At 33.8% G+C, this 15,245-nt stretch overlaps 1 protein-coding gene across 1 annotated transcript in view; it reads right to left on the bottom strand.

The window, feature by feature from the left end:
* Nucleotides 1–15,245, bottom strand: part of RALYL (RALY RNA binding protein like) — a 532,902-nt gene that overhangs the window by 92,679 nt on the left and 424,978 nt on the right. The window lies entirely within an intron of this gene.

Here is a 15,245-nt window from a genome sequence, read left to right as displayed (position 1 = left end):
TGGGCAGGGTCTTAGGAGTTTATTGAGATTGTAAAATGTCAGCATATCCAGGTCTTCTGGGATAGTCAGTTTCCTCAGAGAGGATAAACTGCTAAGTCTTAAATAAAAAGAAGTCTTATCCTAGTCTAATGTTGAAAAATTATGGTATTTTGGGTTTACCTTAATTTTTTCATAGGCCATTAAGATAGTGGCAGAATTTTTTTCTCAATTATGAAACTAGAGCATCGGTTGGAGTGTTAGCAGTTAATGTCATTTCTGGCACCCAGCAAACATTTCACGTATACCATCGTTCCTTCTAATGGTGAAATCTATTGCAAAGCAAAGGGGATAGTTGAGGACTAGACAAGAAGACATAAGCTCCTTTTGGGGGCATATATTTTTAAAAATGAGGAATGTGAAAGAATAAGCAGAAAGGAAAAGGGAGAGGGAGATAAAGCAAAGGGGTAGGAGTAGAAAACATGGGGGAATAGGAGGAGAGAGAGGAAGAATGAAGGCAAAGAAGAGAAGAGAGAGGAGGCAGGAGAGGGAAGGGAGGGAGGAGTTGATGAAAGATTGAAACACAGTCAGGGATTTACAGTCTTTCTGATGTGGTCAGTGTTTAATTTTTCAGTTAAAAATTCAGTGTCTCTTCTAAGATACCCTTTGGTGTAGCCAAATGATACTACTAGCTATCTCCAAAACAGAAACCAAACCTGCCTGACTGGGTCCCATATCAACAGTCTGACGACTTTTTGTTTATAACCACCTGTCTTTCAAGGATAATCAAGTAATGGCTTACATTACAGATATTTGCCTATTTTTATTTTATCTTCTTTAGGTTAGAGTTACCAAGCAATGTCTTGTATTATAGATACCAACTCATTTGTTTTTATCCTCATCATTAGATGATAATGTCCTTGAAACAAAGGCTTAGTTTTAACCAAGGCTTCTCAGCTTATTGTAGTGAGGGACCAGGTTTTTAATTTTAAAATTACCAATCCATCACAGACTAATAATTTCATAAAATACAATATCATACACTTAGATGTCACAGCTGTATCAAAATGCAATAAATGTTTCTAAATGCTTATTTGTCTTTTTTGTACTTTAATTAGTCATAAACTGGTAAAAAACAATTCATGGATTGGCAATGTTTTACTGAGTCCCTGAGAAACACTGGTCTAATCCACCTTTATAATTTGCTTTGCACCTAGCAAGATTACTTGAACAGAATTTTGCACTGTGTAAATTCACCTAAATATAACTGAATTGATATTCAGAACTAAGGATAAAGATCCTGGAAATGAAGTCTTGATTAGAATGAAATGGCATCATAACATTCACTTCTTGTTTTTAACTTGTACTTTGAAAGTTTAAATATTAAGCCATTAACAGTGTTCTCAAAAATATTGTGAATTGCAGAATATTTTCAACATATTAGTTATTTAAGTCTAAATAATTTAGCATCACCCTCCATCTGTCATTGTCAAAAATAAATGTCTAAATATTTTACTAAATTCTCCAGCAATGATAATTTGGTGTGTGATCTTTGTAATATGGAAGGAAAGCTCAGTATTCAATCATGCAATAGGAAACTATTCTTGTGTAGTTGGTTAGTTTAGAACAGCAGCTGATGTTGTTCTCACATAATATTTTGCACACACACACAGTGCCCTTCAAATAATGAATTGATGCACTTATTGGAATTGAACAGCTGTTCATTGTGCAAAAGGCAGAGATGCTATCAAATTTTTTCTCAAGAGCTTCAGATGAAAACCTGATGACTGAAGAAAATTAGGACTGAGTGCTTTGATTTATCAGGCAGTGCCTTAATCTGTGACTTGGTGGTCTTATAAGGGAACTTGGAGTATTTAGCCTGCCATGGGCCTACTGAGATTAATGTGGATAATCAAGGGCCCATGATTAAGGAACACATTTTAAAAATAAATTCTTTAGAAAGCCTCACTTTTTAAAACAGTTTTCAAGATTTTTAGTATCCAGTTGGGCTATAACATATACTTCATTGAAATACCTCCTGCATGATATGATAATTTAGCCAATATCTGAGAGAAATGTCTCATCAGGTGCTCCATCTTTCATATGCTTTTCATTGAAGCTAAGGGGAAGCTATAGTCAAGGGTAGCTTACCACTGAGTCAAACCACAGGCACCATTATATCATTTTGAAGTTGAACATGGCCTGCAGGTTCTAAATGTTGAGTTTTGAGTGTGAACTAGCAAAAAGTTCACAGAAGAAATAGTAAGGTTTCTAAAAACATAAAACATTTGGGGGTTGGCTTTTCATTTTAATATAAACCTTAGTTACCATGCAGAAATATAGTAGCTCAATGTATTTTTTTCGCTGATAAGCTCTTAAAGCACAAGTGATGCCTTCCGTTTGCTAATATTTGGCCACTATTGATTATGCTGTGATAACTGATTTGTTCTGCAGCATTAAGTAGGAAATCTTTTGAATCAAAAAATATTCTGTATTTTGAAAATGTCATTAAAAGTGTTGAAAAGGTCACATTTTGAGGTTGATGAAATATAGATCAGTCATTTTTGGCTGGATGAACAGAATTTAATTGAAAAGTGAGGCTTCGAAAGTTTTGCCAGCACTTTTATAATGCAAATCTGGCATTCACAATGACTCTAAAAGCAATAAATAACTTTTTATGTACATAATTATTTTCCTGAATAATTAAAGCTATTATTTAGGCATTCATGATGATTCAAATGAATATGAAACTCAGAAGAGAGCATAAAATGTTAGTATGCATGAAATTGGCAGCTGTTTAAGCAAAAGGCCTAGGCTGGACTCCATTCCAAAATGGTTACTAATGTGCTATGTGTCTTTATGGAGATTACATCACCTCTCTATGTCTCAGTTTTCCAGTTTTAAAAGAGTTATAATATTTATTTTATCTATGTGAGAATCAGTAATGATTCAGTGAGCAACAAAAAATAAAGGCTAGTTAATAACTTGAACCCTCTAAGAAGAGTGCTTGCTTCCAGGAAATTATTTAGATAATCAGGTATGATTCAATTGGAAAGCCAGCTTTAGGTATATTTTATGGAGTTAAAATAGGAGCAAGAATTTATTCTCTTCAAATAAGCTTAACTAATTTTCTTTCCTTTGAGTTGGGTTGATTTCAGATTAATGAAAGCAAAGCACTTTATTTATTTTTCATACTTATTTCCAGTGAGCGATTGTTTTCAGGACAGATTTTAAAAGTACAGGAGACTAAGATTTCATTTCAAATTGAATCAATAGCACTCTCTTCATGCAGTATTTCTACATATGGCATCTAAATTATCTGAGCCACCATTTCTATTTTATTCATATATACATTCAATAAATATATCTTTCATCAATCAGATTATATGCATACCCTTTCCAATATGGCTTGACACTTTAGAAACTTGTTCGTCAACAACAGTGCTGGTGGCAATAAGGAAACAGTGGTATTTGTATAAGTTATCATACCTGTCAAAGCCTTTATTGCTTTAGATTTGATTCCATAATATCAATCAAGATTAGTTCTTCACATGGTGGGATTTTATGTATGCCAAGTTTAGTTATTTATTTTCTTATGTATAGGTATTTGATGTCTATAAATTACTTTGGCTAAGTTAGAATTGTGTAATAATGAAGTGATTTTAAATCCTCCACATATTTTAAATCTCATTAGACTTGCCTTTTAAAAATAATTAAATGGTGAAAATTTTAATAGCTAAGAGTTTAAATGGTACAGTTAGATTATTTAGTCAATATTATTTAAGCTACAATTTTAACAACATTTTGTCTTATACAGACATATAACCTGTATGAGATCAAATTTGTTATTGGGTTGAATGGATTTAATGACTGAACAGGTGCTTTTTATTTCTACATATATTTATATCAAATGATAGATTAATTTTAAATGCTTTAATTTATTATGATCAAAGATCTCATCCAAACCTTGGGGGGGAGGCTGCCTATGATATATAATGTTACCAATTCTCAAAGTAAAATTGATATGAACTGTGACATTTGGCTTAATGTGACATTTTATTATACAAACGAATTAGATAGTAGTGAAAGTGCTGATAACACTCTTTTGAAATATCATCAGCTATAAAGTCCTGCACCACTGCTTTCTTTATAAGCAGAACTTAAATAAATATACTTGATCATCCTATGTATTTTCTTCCCTCCAGGTAACACTATATTCCTCCCTGCTGTAATCTGAAATTACTTCCTTTTCCCTGAGGAGAACATTTCACTAAAGAAACAAAAGATGTTTCAGTCACAATCAGCCCCTCTGTTTCCTAAGACATTTTTATATTGTAAGAATTGAGGAAGACTCTTTGATGACTCTACTGTATTTTATTATTGAAGTGTAATGAATTCTTGCTTCTTAAAACTATGTCCTGGAACCCATGCATTCAAGACACCAGTGTCAAAATATATATAAACAAGATTGATTACCCAGTTTATTTGTGATATTTTATATGCTATCGTAGCACAGTTTAAATGATTTTGACAAGTACAGAAGACTGTCATTGACAAGTGCAGAAATAAATGATGGGTTTAAGTGTTCAAATGTTTTTACAGCATTTTACTGAGTGGCAGGATGATAAATTAAAATTACAGTTGTAGCATCAGGCCTGAAAGCACAACTGCTTTAGATTACAAAAATAGCACTGTGGAAATTTTGTGTACTCTCCAGAGAAGTAGCCTGGAGGACCTAGGAAAAAAATGAAACGTGCAGTTGCTAAAGGAATCATTAATTTTGTGGTAGCCCTGAGTCTAAAAAAATTTTAAAAATAGATTTTTAGAAAAAGAAAATTAGCTTTATCCCTTTATCCCTTTTTCCCTGGAGACCTAGAGAAAATTGGAACCACATTATCAAAAGATAGGCATTGAATTGGCCATTAGTGATTCCATGATGTCTGATGGACATATTTAAAGCTTGTGGACAGTTTCTTGCTAACTTTCCCTTAGTTTCAACACTACACCTGGATTTTTGCTTGTCATTCTGTCACCACGATCCACCAAATTCAGTTGAGAATCCTCAAAGACATCATTCAATCACACTGATTCTGATACAATTAAAGAAAATAATATTTCATCAGGCATTTCTTTTCCATTCTTTTTTAGATATGTTTTTGACAAATGAAAACTGTATACATTTAAGGTACACAACGTGATGTTTTGATATACATATACATTATGCAATGGATTATCACAGTCAAGCTAATTAACATATCCATCAAGTCACATAGTTACTTTTTTTGTGGTGAGAACACTTAAGATCTACCTTTTTAGCAAATTTCAGGTACACAATACAGTATTATTAACTATAGTTACCATGCTGTAACTATAAGTTCCCCAGAACTTAATCATCCTGCACAACTGAAAATTTGTCTCTCCATTTCCCCCACCACCCTGGCAACTACCATTCTAGTCTCTGTTTCTGAGTTTGGCTATTTCAGCTTCCACATATAAGTGAGATCATGCAGTATTGTCTTTCTGTGTCTGGCTTATTTCACTGAGCATAATGTCCTCCAGGTTCATCCATGAGGTCACAAATGGCAGGATTTCCTTCTTTTTAAAGGTTGAATAATATTCCAGTGTGTGTGTGTGTGTGTGTGTGTGTGTGTGTGTGTGTGTATACGTATATTACATTATCACATTTTCTATATCCATTCATCTGTCAGTGGACATTTAGGTTGTTTCCATATCTTAGCTATTGTGAATAATGCTGCAATGACCATGGGAGTGCAGGTACCTCTTCCAGATACTGATTTAAAAATATTTCCTTTGTATATATACCCAGAAGTGGGCTTGCTGGATCATATAAGTAGTTCTATTTTTAATTTTTTGAGGAACTTCTATACCATTATCCATATTAGCTGCACCAGTTTACATTCCCACCAACAGTGTACAAGGGTTCCCTTTTTTCCACATCCGCACCAACACTTGTTACCTTTTGCCTTTTGGATGACAGCCATTCTAACATGTGGGAGGTGATTTCATTCTGCTCAAGTTCTGAATCTTTTCAAGTCATGCCTAAATTATTGCAACAGCTTTCTAAGTGACTCTACTATGACCTCACTTTGGAGAACATTCTTCGGTTAAAAGCAAAACAGACAAACAAATACACATACAACCATCCAATGACTCTACTGAATCCTTAGAACGTAAAGGAAGTTCCTTGCATTATTATAATTTCTCAGGATATAGCCACTACTTTAATTTACCAATCTCAATCTCTCTCCTGTCTTTTCATGAACCTTCAAGTTTGTTAGACTGGGATGTCTGACATGCTTGGTGCAGTCTCTTCTTCCTGCTGCCAATTTTTTCTTCCAATTCTTTCTTCCAGAAATGCTACTCTTAAAACCTCTCTATTGAATTCTTACTTCACCTTGAAGATAAACTCAAGTCCTACTTTTTGTCTTGAAAATTTTCCTAACAATCTGGCCAATTTCTTCAACTTCTCAAATCCTAGATTGAGACCATCTTTTAATTCCTAAATGATTGGTAAAAACCAATCATTTTACAGCAGTCGTATAACTCTCTTTTTACTTTTTGATGCTCTTTTGCAACTATCCCTAAATTGGCATTGCTTTCCTATCTTCATGCTCCTATTATTAAAATTTTAAATATTGTACTTGTTATTTTATATAAATCTGAGCACATTCCAAAACTGTCTTCCTGTCTTTGTGCTTTTATTTCTTTCTTGTCTATCTTCCTCAAAGATCTCCCAAGTAAAGTATTTCTTCACTACTGTGCTTGATTTCACTCTTCTGAACTTCTTTTCCAAGAATTTAATACATTATCACTCTTCTAGAATATTCCGACCTTTGGATTTAATTAGTTGGAATTTCTGTAATTCAGAGGAACTCACTCCTTTAGGAAAGATTTATAATATAACTTAGATGTTGCATAGAATGTTGATAACAATTGATATCTATCCCTGTTTACTATGTGTTAGATACTGTTCTAAGCACTTTGCAATATTATCTTATTCAAAACAGCCCTAAGAGTTAGTTATTACCTCAGGGGAGAATATGAAGGCAGAGAGGAGTTAAAGAAATTGCCCAAGGCACCTAGCTAGGAAAAGACAGAATGGGATTCAAACCAAGAAAACCAAATTACAGAACTTAGTTTCCTAAAATAGGTAGCTAACGGTATAATAATGTACAGCATCTGTCAGTAAATACAAAGTCTCAAACAAAACCTGGATAAAAGTAAACTAGTACAAATCTTTGGCCTAATAAGAATGTCGAGGTTTAATAATGTCTTTATAACAATAGCAGAAGTACACTGAAGTTCCGAATTCAGTTCCAAGACTGGAAAGAAAAGGGGGAAATCTTCTCCAAGGAAAATTATTTAACAAAATAAAGCTGTTAGCATGGGACTTCCCTGGTGGTCCAGTGGTTAAGACTACATTCTTCCACTGCAGGGGGCGTGGGTTCGATCCCTGGTTAGGGAAGTTTCACATGCCATGCAGTGTGGCGCATATATATATATATATATATATATATATATATGTTAGCAATTACTTAAGAATACTTTTAGTTGTAGGGTGAGCTTTGCTGCCCTGGCAGTGTTAGCCCCCTCTTGGTTGGACTTAGTAGAATAGGTCAGGTACCTCTCAGGGGATGCAGGAACTCCATTGGCTGGGCCATGATTAGCTCACTCATACAGCCAGTGTTTTAACTGAGATAAATATAATAATTTTGATATTTTTATCCTTGATGTGTTTTTTAATGTCTCTCAGCCAAGCCTGAGAAACAATATATTCTGAGCTATTCCAATAAAAATTTCAAATTCTTCTGAGTTATTTAAATTATTCTAATACAATGAAAAAATCTGAAAAAAATATTTACCCATGCAGTAAATAATCATCCTCATAATAAAGCTAATCATACAAAAATTCAACTGTAAAATCATTGGTATGATTCAAAGTTTCAATTTCAAAATACAACTCATTCATAGTAAAAGTCTTTGAAAAAGTTAACTTCATGCTAAAGAGGTAAGAGGAAATAATTCACATGGAAAATTTTATTAGTGCCTTGAATATACTTTTAAGTGGCTCAGTGTCTGCAAAGTGTTGACAGCCACTTGTTCTTGAAGGGAATTCATGCATTGTCTTGACATGTTCTTTTACACTATGAATCTCAATGTCAAATGACATTGAGATTATCTCTTTTTTATCTCTTTTTTTCGTTAAAAAGCTGTAAAAAGATTTTTCATGGCAAGACTGGTTTCAAACTAAGATTTATATCTTAAACTCTTAATTGAGACCATCGCTTGGTTCTTACTCACTTTCCTGAATGCAAATTGATGTCTGTTCTCTTCCAGCTTATTTCCAAAATCAGAATCTGTCTGATGCCTCATACAAGAAAACATTTGCCAGAAGAGTTTTCTAAATTGCTCTAAAATGTAATGTTTTGAGGATGAGTAGAATATCAAACATCTAGTACTCATTTAGCGCTCAAGTCCAAGCTCCTCTCTAAAAAACAGTCGATTGATTTTTTTTTTTTTTACTTTTAGGTGAGTTAGATAGGAAAGAACTTGAATTTTTAAATCTATTATTTAAATTTATTATATTTATAATAAAATGTATTTTATGATATATTTTAATGAATTTACATATGTAATACATATGTTACATAAAATTTATTTATATTAAATATATTTATAATAATTTTAATATAAAACATTTTATTTTCATGTAATAGAATATTTATTAAATATTAAGCTATAGTATTTAAAAATATAATCCCAACCTTAGGTCTAGGAAAACATTAGAATGAACATAGGCAGTGTGTTCCCTAGGCACCATGGTGACCTCCATGGCACACCTTTTCATCTGTTTACATCTATCCTGGTCTCTGATGGATGAACTCCAAGACAGTTCTCGATCAATGTGTCCAATTCCGCCATATATATCCAAAACAGAGAGAGACCGTGGGAAGTTGTATTTCAAAGATTTTCTGAAGAGATTCCAGAGACCATAAATGTCTGCAAGAACAACCTGTGTATGCTTGTAAGGAAAGGATGAGGGAGGCTGCATACATGATGTAGACAGTGATTCCAGCCCTGGTTGGTATCAGAATTGCCTAGATAGCCTTGGAAAACACTGCATCTATTGACCTACCTGAATTAACAGAATCAGACTCTGGGATGAGCCTTAATGCCTCACTCCAGGATAAAGGTTAGTTTTTAATTTTTTTAATTACATTATTTTACTAATAATTTACTGGTGCATAGGAAAGAAAGTTCCTCTTATATCACCACATAGTTGAAGGTCTAAGATCTGAAATTTCACTTAATTTCGTTTCACAAGTCCCCAACCTTTTTCAATAAGCAAATACTTCCTTGTGTTATAACTTTCTCTGACAAATTTTTCTGCTGGCATATTTAATTTGAATTTATGTTTGTGACACTTAAATATTTTATTTCATGATTACTGTAGCACATTTTTCAAAGGAAGAATTTTGCTCCCTAATTTACATTAAGAAGAGATGCACATTAAAATTTTATCAATATTTCTCCCCATTAAAATTTTATTTTATTTTATTTTTTTAACATCTTTATTGGAGTATAATCGCTTTACAATGGTGTGTCAGTTTCTGCTTTATAACAAAGTTAATCAGTTATACATATACATATGTCCCCGTATCTCTTCCCTCTTGCATCTCCCTCCCTCCCACCCTCCCTATCCCACCCCTCTAGGTGGTCACAAAGCACCGAGCTGATCACCCTGCGCTATGGGACTGCTTCCCGCTAGCTATCTATTTTGCATTTTTAGTGTATATATGTCCATGTCACTCTCTCACTTTGTCCCAGCTTACTTTTCCCCCTCCCCGTATCCTCAAGTCCATTCTCTAGTAGGTCTGCATCTTTATTCCAGTCTTGCCCCTAGGTTCTTCTGATCATTTATTTTCTTTTTTTAGTTTCCCTATATATGTGTTTGCATACAGTATTTGTTTTTCTCTTTCTGACTTACTTCACTCCATAAGACAGTCTCTAGGTCCAGCCACCTCACTACAAAAAACTCAGTTTCATTCTTTTTAATGGCTGAGTAATATTCCATTGTATATATGTGCCACATCTTCTTTATCCATTCATCTGTTGATGGACACTTAGGTTGCTTCCATGTCCTGGCTATTGTAAATAGAGCTGCAATGAACATTTTGGTACATTACTCTTTTTGAATTATAGTTTTCTCAGTGTATATGCCCAGTAGTGGGATTGCTGGGTTGTATGATAGTTCTATTTTTAGCATTTAAGGAATGTCCATACTGCTCTCCATAGTGTCTGTATCAATTTACATTCCCACCAACAGTGCAAGAGGGTTCTCTTTTCTCCACACCCCCTCCAGTATTTGTTGTTTGTAGAGTTTTTGTTGATGGCCATTCTGACCGGTGTGAGATGATATCTCACTGTAGTTTTGATTTGCATTTCTCTAATGATTAATGATGTTGAGCATTCTTTCATGTAGTTGTTGGCAATCTGTATATCTTCTTTGGAGAAATGTCTGTTTAGGTCTTCTGCCCATTTTTGGATTGGGTGGTTTGTTTTTTTGATATTGAGCTGCATGAGTTGCTTGTAAATTTTGGAGATTAATCCTTTGTCAGTTGCTTCATTTGCAAATATTTTCTCCCATCTGAGGGTTGTCTTTTTGTCTTGTTTATTGTTTCCTTTGCTGTGCAAAAGCTTTTAAATTTCATTAGATCCCATTTGTTTATTTTTGTTTTTATTTTCATTTCTCTAGGAGGTGGGCCAAAAAGGATCTTGCTGTGATTTATGTCATAGAGTGTTCTGCCTATGTTTCCCTCTAAGAGTTTTATAGTGTCTGGCCTTACATTTAGGTCTTTAATCCATTTTGAGTTTATTTTTGTGTATGGTGTTACGGAGTGTCCTAATTTCATTCTTTTACATGTAGCTGTCCAGTTTTCCCAGCACCACTTATTGAAGAAGCTGTCTTTTCTCCATTGTATATTCTTGCCTCCTTTATCAAAGATAAAGTGAACATAGGTGTGTGGGTTTATCTCTGGGCTTTCTATCCTGTTCCATTGATCTATATTTCTGTTTTTGTGCCAGTCCCATACTGTCTTGATTACTGTAGCTTTATAGGATAGTCTGAAGTCAGGGAACCTGATTCCTCCACCTCCGGTTTTTGTTCTCAAGATTGCTTTTGGTATTCGGGGTCTTCTGTGTTTCCATACAAACTGTGAAATATTTTCTTCTAGTTCTGTGAAAAATGCCATTGGTAGTTTGATAGGGATTGCATTGAATCTGTAGATTGCTTGGTGTAGTAGAGTCATTTTCACAATGTTGATTCTTCCAATCCAAGAACATGGTATATCTCTCCATCTATTTGTATCATCTTTAATTTCTTTCATCAGTGTCATAATTTTCTTCATACAGGTCTTCTGTCCCCTTAGGTAGGTTTATTCCTAGATATTTTATTCTTTTTGTTGCAATGGTAAATGGGAGTGTTTTTTTAATTTCACTTTCAGATTTTTCATCATTAGTGTATAGGAATGCAAGAGATTTCTGTGCATTAATTTTGTATCTTGCTACTTTACCAAATTCATTGATTAGCTCTAGTAGTTTTCTGGTAGCATCTTTAGGATTCTCTATGTATAGCATCATGTCATCTGCAAACAGTGACAGTTTTACTTCCTCTTTTCCAATTTGGATTCCTTTTATTTATTTTTCTTCTGTGATTGCTGTTGCTAAGACTTCCAAAACTATGTTGAATAATAGTGGTGAGAGTGAGCAACCTTGTCTTATTCCTGATCGTACTGGAAATGGTTTCAGTTTTTCACCATTGAGGACGATGTTGGCTGTGGGTTTGTCATATATGGTCTTTATTATGTTGAGGAAAGCTCCCTTTATGCTTACTTTCTGGTGGGTTTTTATCACAAATGGGTGTTGAATTTTGTTGAAAGCTTTCTCTGCATCTATTGAGATGATCATATGGTTTTTCTCCTTCAATTTGTTAATATGGGGTATCACGTTGATTGATTTGTATATATTGAAGAATCCTTTCATTCCTGGGATAAACCCCACTTGATCATAGTGTATGATCCTTTTAATGTGCTGTTGGATTCTGTTTACTAGTATTTTGTTGAGGATTTTTGCATCTATGTCCATCAGTGATATTGGCCTGTAGTTTTTTTTCTTTGTGACATCTTTGTCTGGTTTTGGTATCAGGGTGATGGTGGCCTCATAGAATGAGTTGGGGAGTGTTCCTCCCTCTGCAATATTTTGGAAGAGTTTGAGAAGGATAGGTGTGAGCTCTTCTCTAAATGTTTGATAGAATTCGCCTGTGAAGCCATCTGGTCCTGGGCTTTTGTTTGTTGGAAGGTTTTTAATCACAGTTTCAATTTCAGTGCTTGTGATTAGTCTGTTCATATTTTCTATTTCTTCCTGGTTCAGTCTGGGAAGGTTGTGCATTTCTAAGAATTTGTTCATTTTTTCCAGGTTGTCCATTTTATTGGCATATAGTTGCTTGTAGTAATCTCTCATGATCATTTGTATTTCTGCAGTGTCAGTTGTTACTTCTCCTTTTTCATTTCTAATTATATTGATTTGAGTTTTCTCCGTTTATTTCTTGATAAGTCTGGCTAATGGTTTATCAATTTTGTTTATCTTCTCAAAGAACCAGCTTTTCGTTTTATTGATCTTTGCTATCGTTTCCTTCATTTCTTTTTCATTTATTTCTGATCTGATCTCTTGATTTCTTTCCTTCTGCTAACTTTAGGGTTTTTTTGTTCTTCTTTCTCTAATTGCTTTAGGTGTAAGGTTAGGTTGTTTTTTTGAGATGTTTCTTGTTTCTTCAGGTCCAATAAAAATTTTAAATAACAATTGTTAGTATTCATCATTAAAATATGAAGCCAAATATTGGTACTCATGTTTATTCCATTCACAATTTTCATTTTTTTCTCCCCATTATAAAAACTTCTTTTATTTTCTCCATGCAACTCAAAACACAGCCTACAGAAGTGGAGTTTTATTCTCTAAACTATTTCAGACCTCTGTGATTGAGTTTTTAGAACATTATATATGAATATACCTTCCATAACTGTAATAATAGCTGACATTTATGAACAATTACTATGTGCCAAGAACGGTGCTAAATCCTTGATTTAAATATTCTTTTTTGATCTCCATTGCACAGATTAGGGACCTGAGGTTTGGGAGTTTAAGTAACTGACCAAATTAATAAAAGTAGCTTGTAAGTGTCAGAGTCTCTGATGGTGAAACAACTTCTAGAAGTACATATATATTAACAAGTGATTTCAGACACTGTCAGGCAATGGACTGAAGTGTGCAATATTTAGTACTGATTTATTCATTAACGTAATTTTATTGAACATAGAATTAAAATCAATGTAAGAAGATATGCAGGGCTCTAGAAAAACTCGACCTTAAATACTCACATGTCAACTGATACCATAGATAGTACATCATGCATATTTATTCCCTTTGGCAAGTGACGAAATTAAAGACACAAATTTGAATCATGGTTCTTATAGTAGATTACCTGTTGCCTAGGCTCATATGTGTCCATTATGTTCATTATCACCCTTTCCTCTTACTGAACAGGGTCAGGAGAGAGATTCATACATACTTTTGGACAATCTTATTCAAAATCATTTTCTTACAGGAGAATGGAGACATTTAGCTATAAATTAAAGTATCCAGTCAGCAGAACTATTTGGGTTGCTTGTTTCCCCCACTTATTTTAAGACAAATCTAAGGAAATCAATATCTTCTTACTGCCATGCCAGTTTTCCCATTTTGAGTAGTATTTGTTGAGTGATAGATCATTCTTTTGAAGAAACTTTTTCTCAGTGCTCTAATACTGAGTTCTAAACTCCTGATAAGTTTAAAACAAAGACTACTGAGCATCTGCCCTCGTAAAACAGAGGTTTGCAATAAAAACTGGATTCCACCTCAAAGTAATCGACAGAACAGGAAATGCTGCAGAACAACTGCACTGAGGCATAACGAGAAGCTATTCCAGCCTCCGGACTTGAGGACAGGACACATATGCATTCAAAACAAAAGATTACTTCAGGCTTAAAAGTTTTTAAAAATAGGATCTGATGATCAATGAAAGAAGCATGTGCTAATGATTTTTTTGAGCCAGATCAACTTGACCTTTCATTTTTCATGAAGTCATCCAATAAATGCATTTACTGTTTTTCTCTCCCAGAACCCCTAACAATTATTTTGATTCCTGTGATTCAAATGGTCTTCTGAAAAGCTTTTATGAGGAGTAGAAGGGCAGAGGGAACCATGTTGTTCAATGAGTGACAGAAATATTCATTGGCTGTAAGCAAAGTAATAAAAGAAAACTGATGTCATCATTTAAAAATCTAACCCCATCCTATGTTTCTGGTCATGACTGCCTATGTGTGTGTGTGGCTTTTTTTCTTATCAAATACAGCATGATTTCTTCTAAACTAGATGTCATATCTTCCAATGCTTTTTGATACTTTATAACATCAACCATAATGAAGCAGAAGTCCCTTAATAAAACATTTTAATATGTTAGTCAAAGGATTATGTAATAGATCAGTAAAAACATCTTTGCCGAGTCTTAATTAGCTAAATGGCTAAAAATAATACATACATATTCTTGTCAACAGTATATTATTATTAGAACATGTACTGCAACTCCGAACGATACTATCAGAGAGGGCAAGCATTAGTCTTACTTAATCTGCTTCAGGGTTTTTCAGCTTTGTGTTCAGAGAAGCAGTAAGTGTGAGCAGCAGAGAAATAAAAGGGAAATGAAAGAAAGGGGAAAAAAAAAAAAGATTTTGGATACAGATTTAGAGAAAAAGGGGGAAGAGATACTGAATAGAGTAAATTTAAAGGAAACAGTACAAAAATGAATAGACAGACTAGGAATACTGAAGCTGTGGTTCAGAGGAATTTTTAAAACCAATCAGAGCACACTTTTACGTAATGAGATAATCACTGTGTACCTTTTTAGATTTACATAGGATACAGGATTTCATATACATTCATTAGTTAAATTTCTGAGATCAGAAAGCAGCCCAGAGAGCATTTTAGTTGTCTTTTAAAGGTAGATAGCCTTATTGCTAAGGAAATGATGAATCAATGGTAGATTATGACTTTGAATATGGGCTTAAAAGGACTGAAAGTACTGTCTCGGAAGACCTTGTTAATTTGAATTAAAAATCAATTAGAGAATTGAGATTTTAAAAATTTAAACATATACT

The sequence above is a fragment of the Eschrichtius robustus genome, chromosome 17 (genome assembly GCF_028021215.1).
Source record: "Eschrichtius robustus isolate mEscRob2 chromosome 17, mEscRob2.pri, whole genome shotgun sequence".
In the NCBI taxonomy this organism is placed as follows: Eukaryota; Metazoa; Chordata; class Mammalia; order Artiodactyla; family Eschrichtiidae; genus Eschrichtius; species Eschrichtius robustus.
This window is presented reverse-complemented; position numbering and strand designations above follow the sequence as displayed.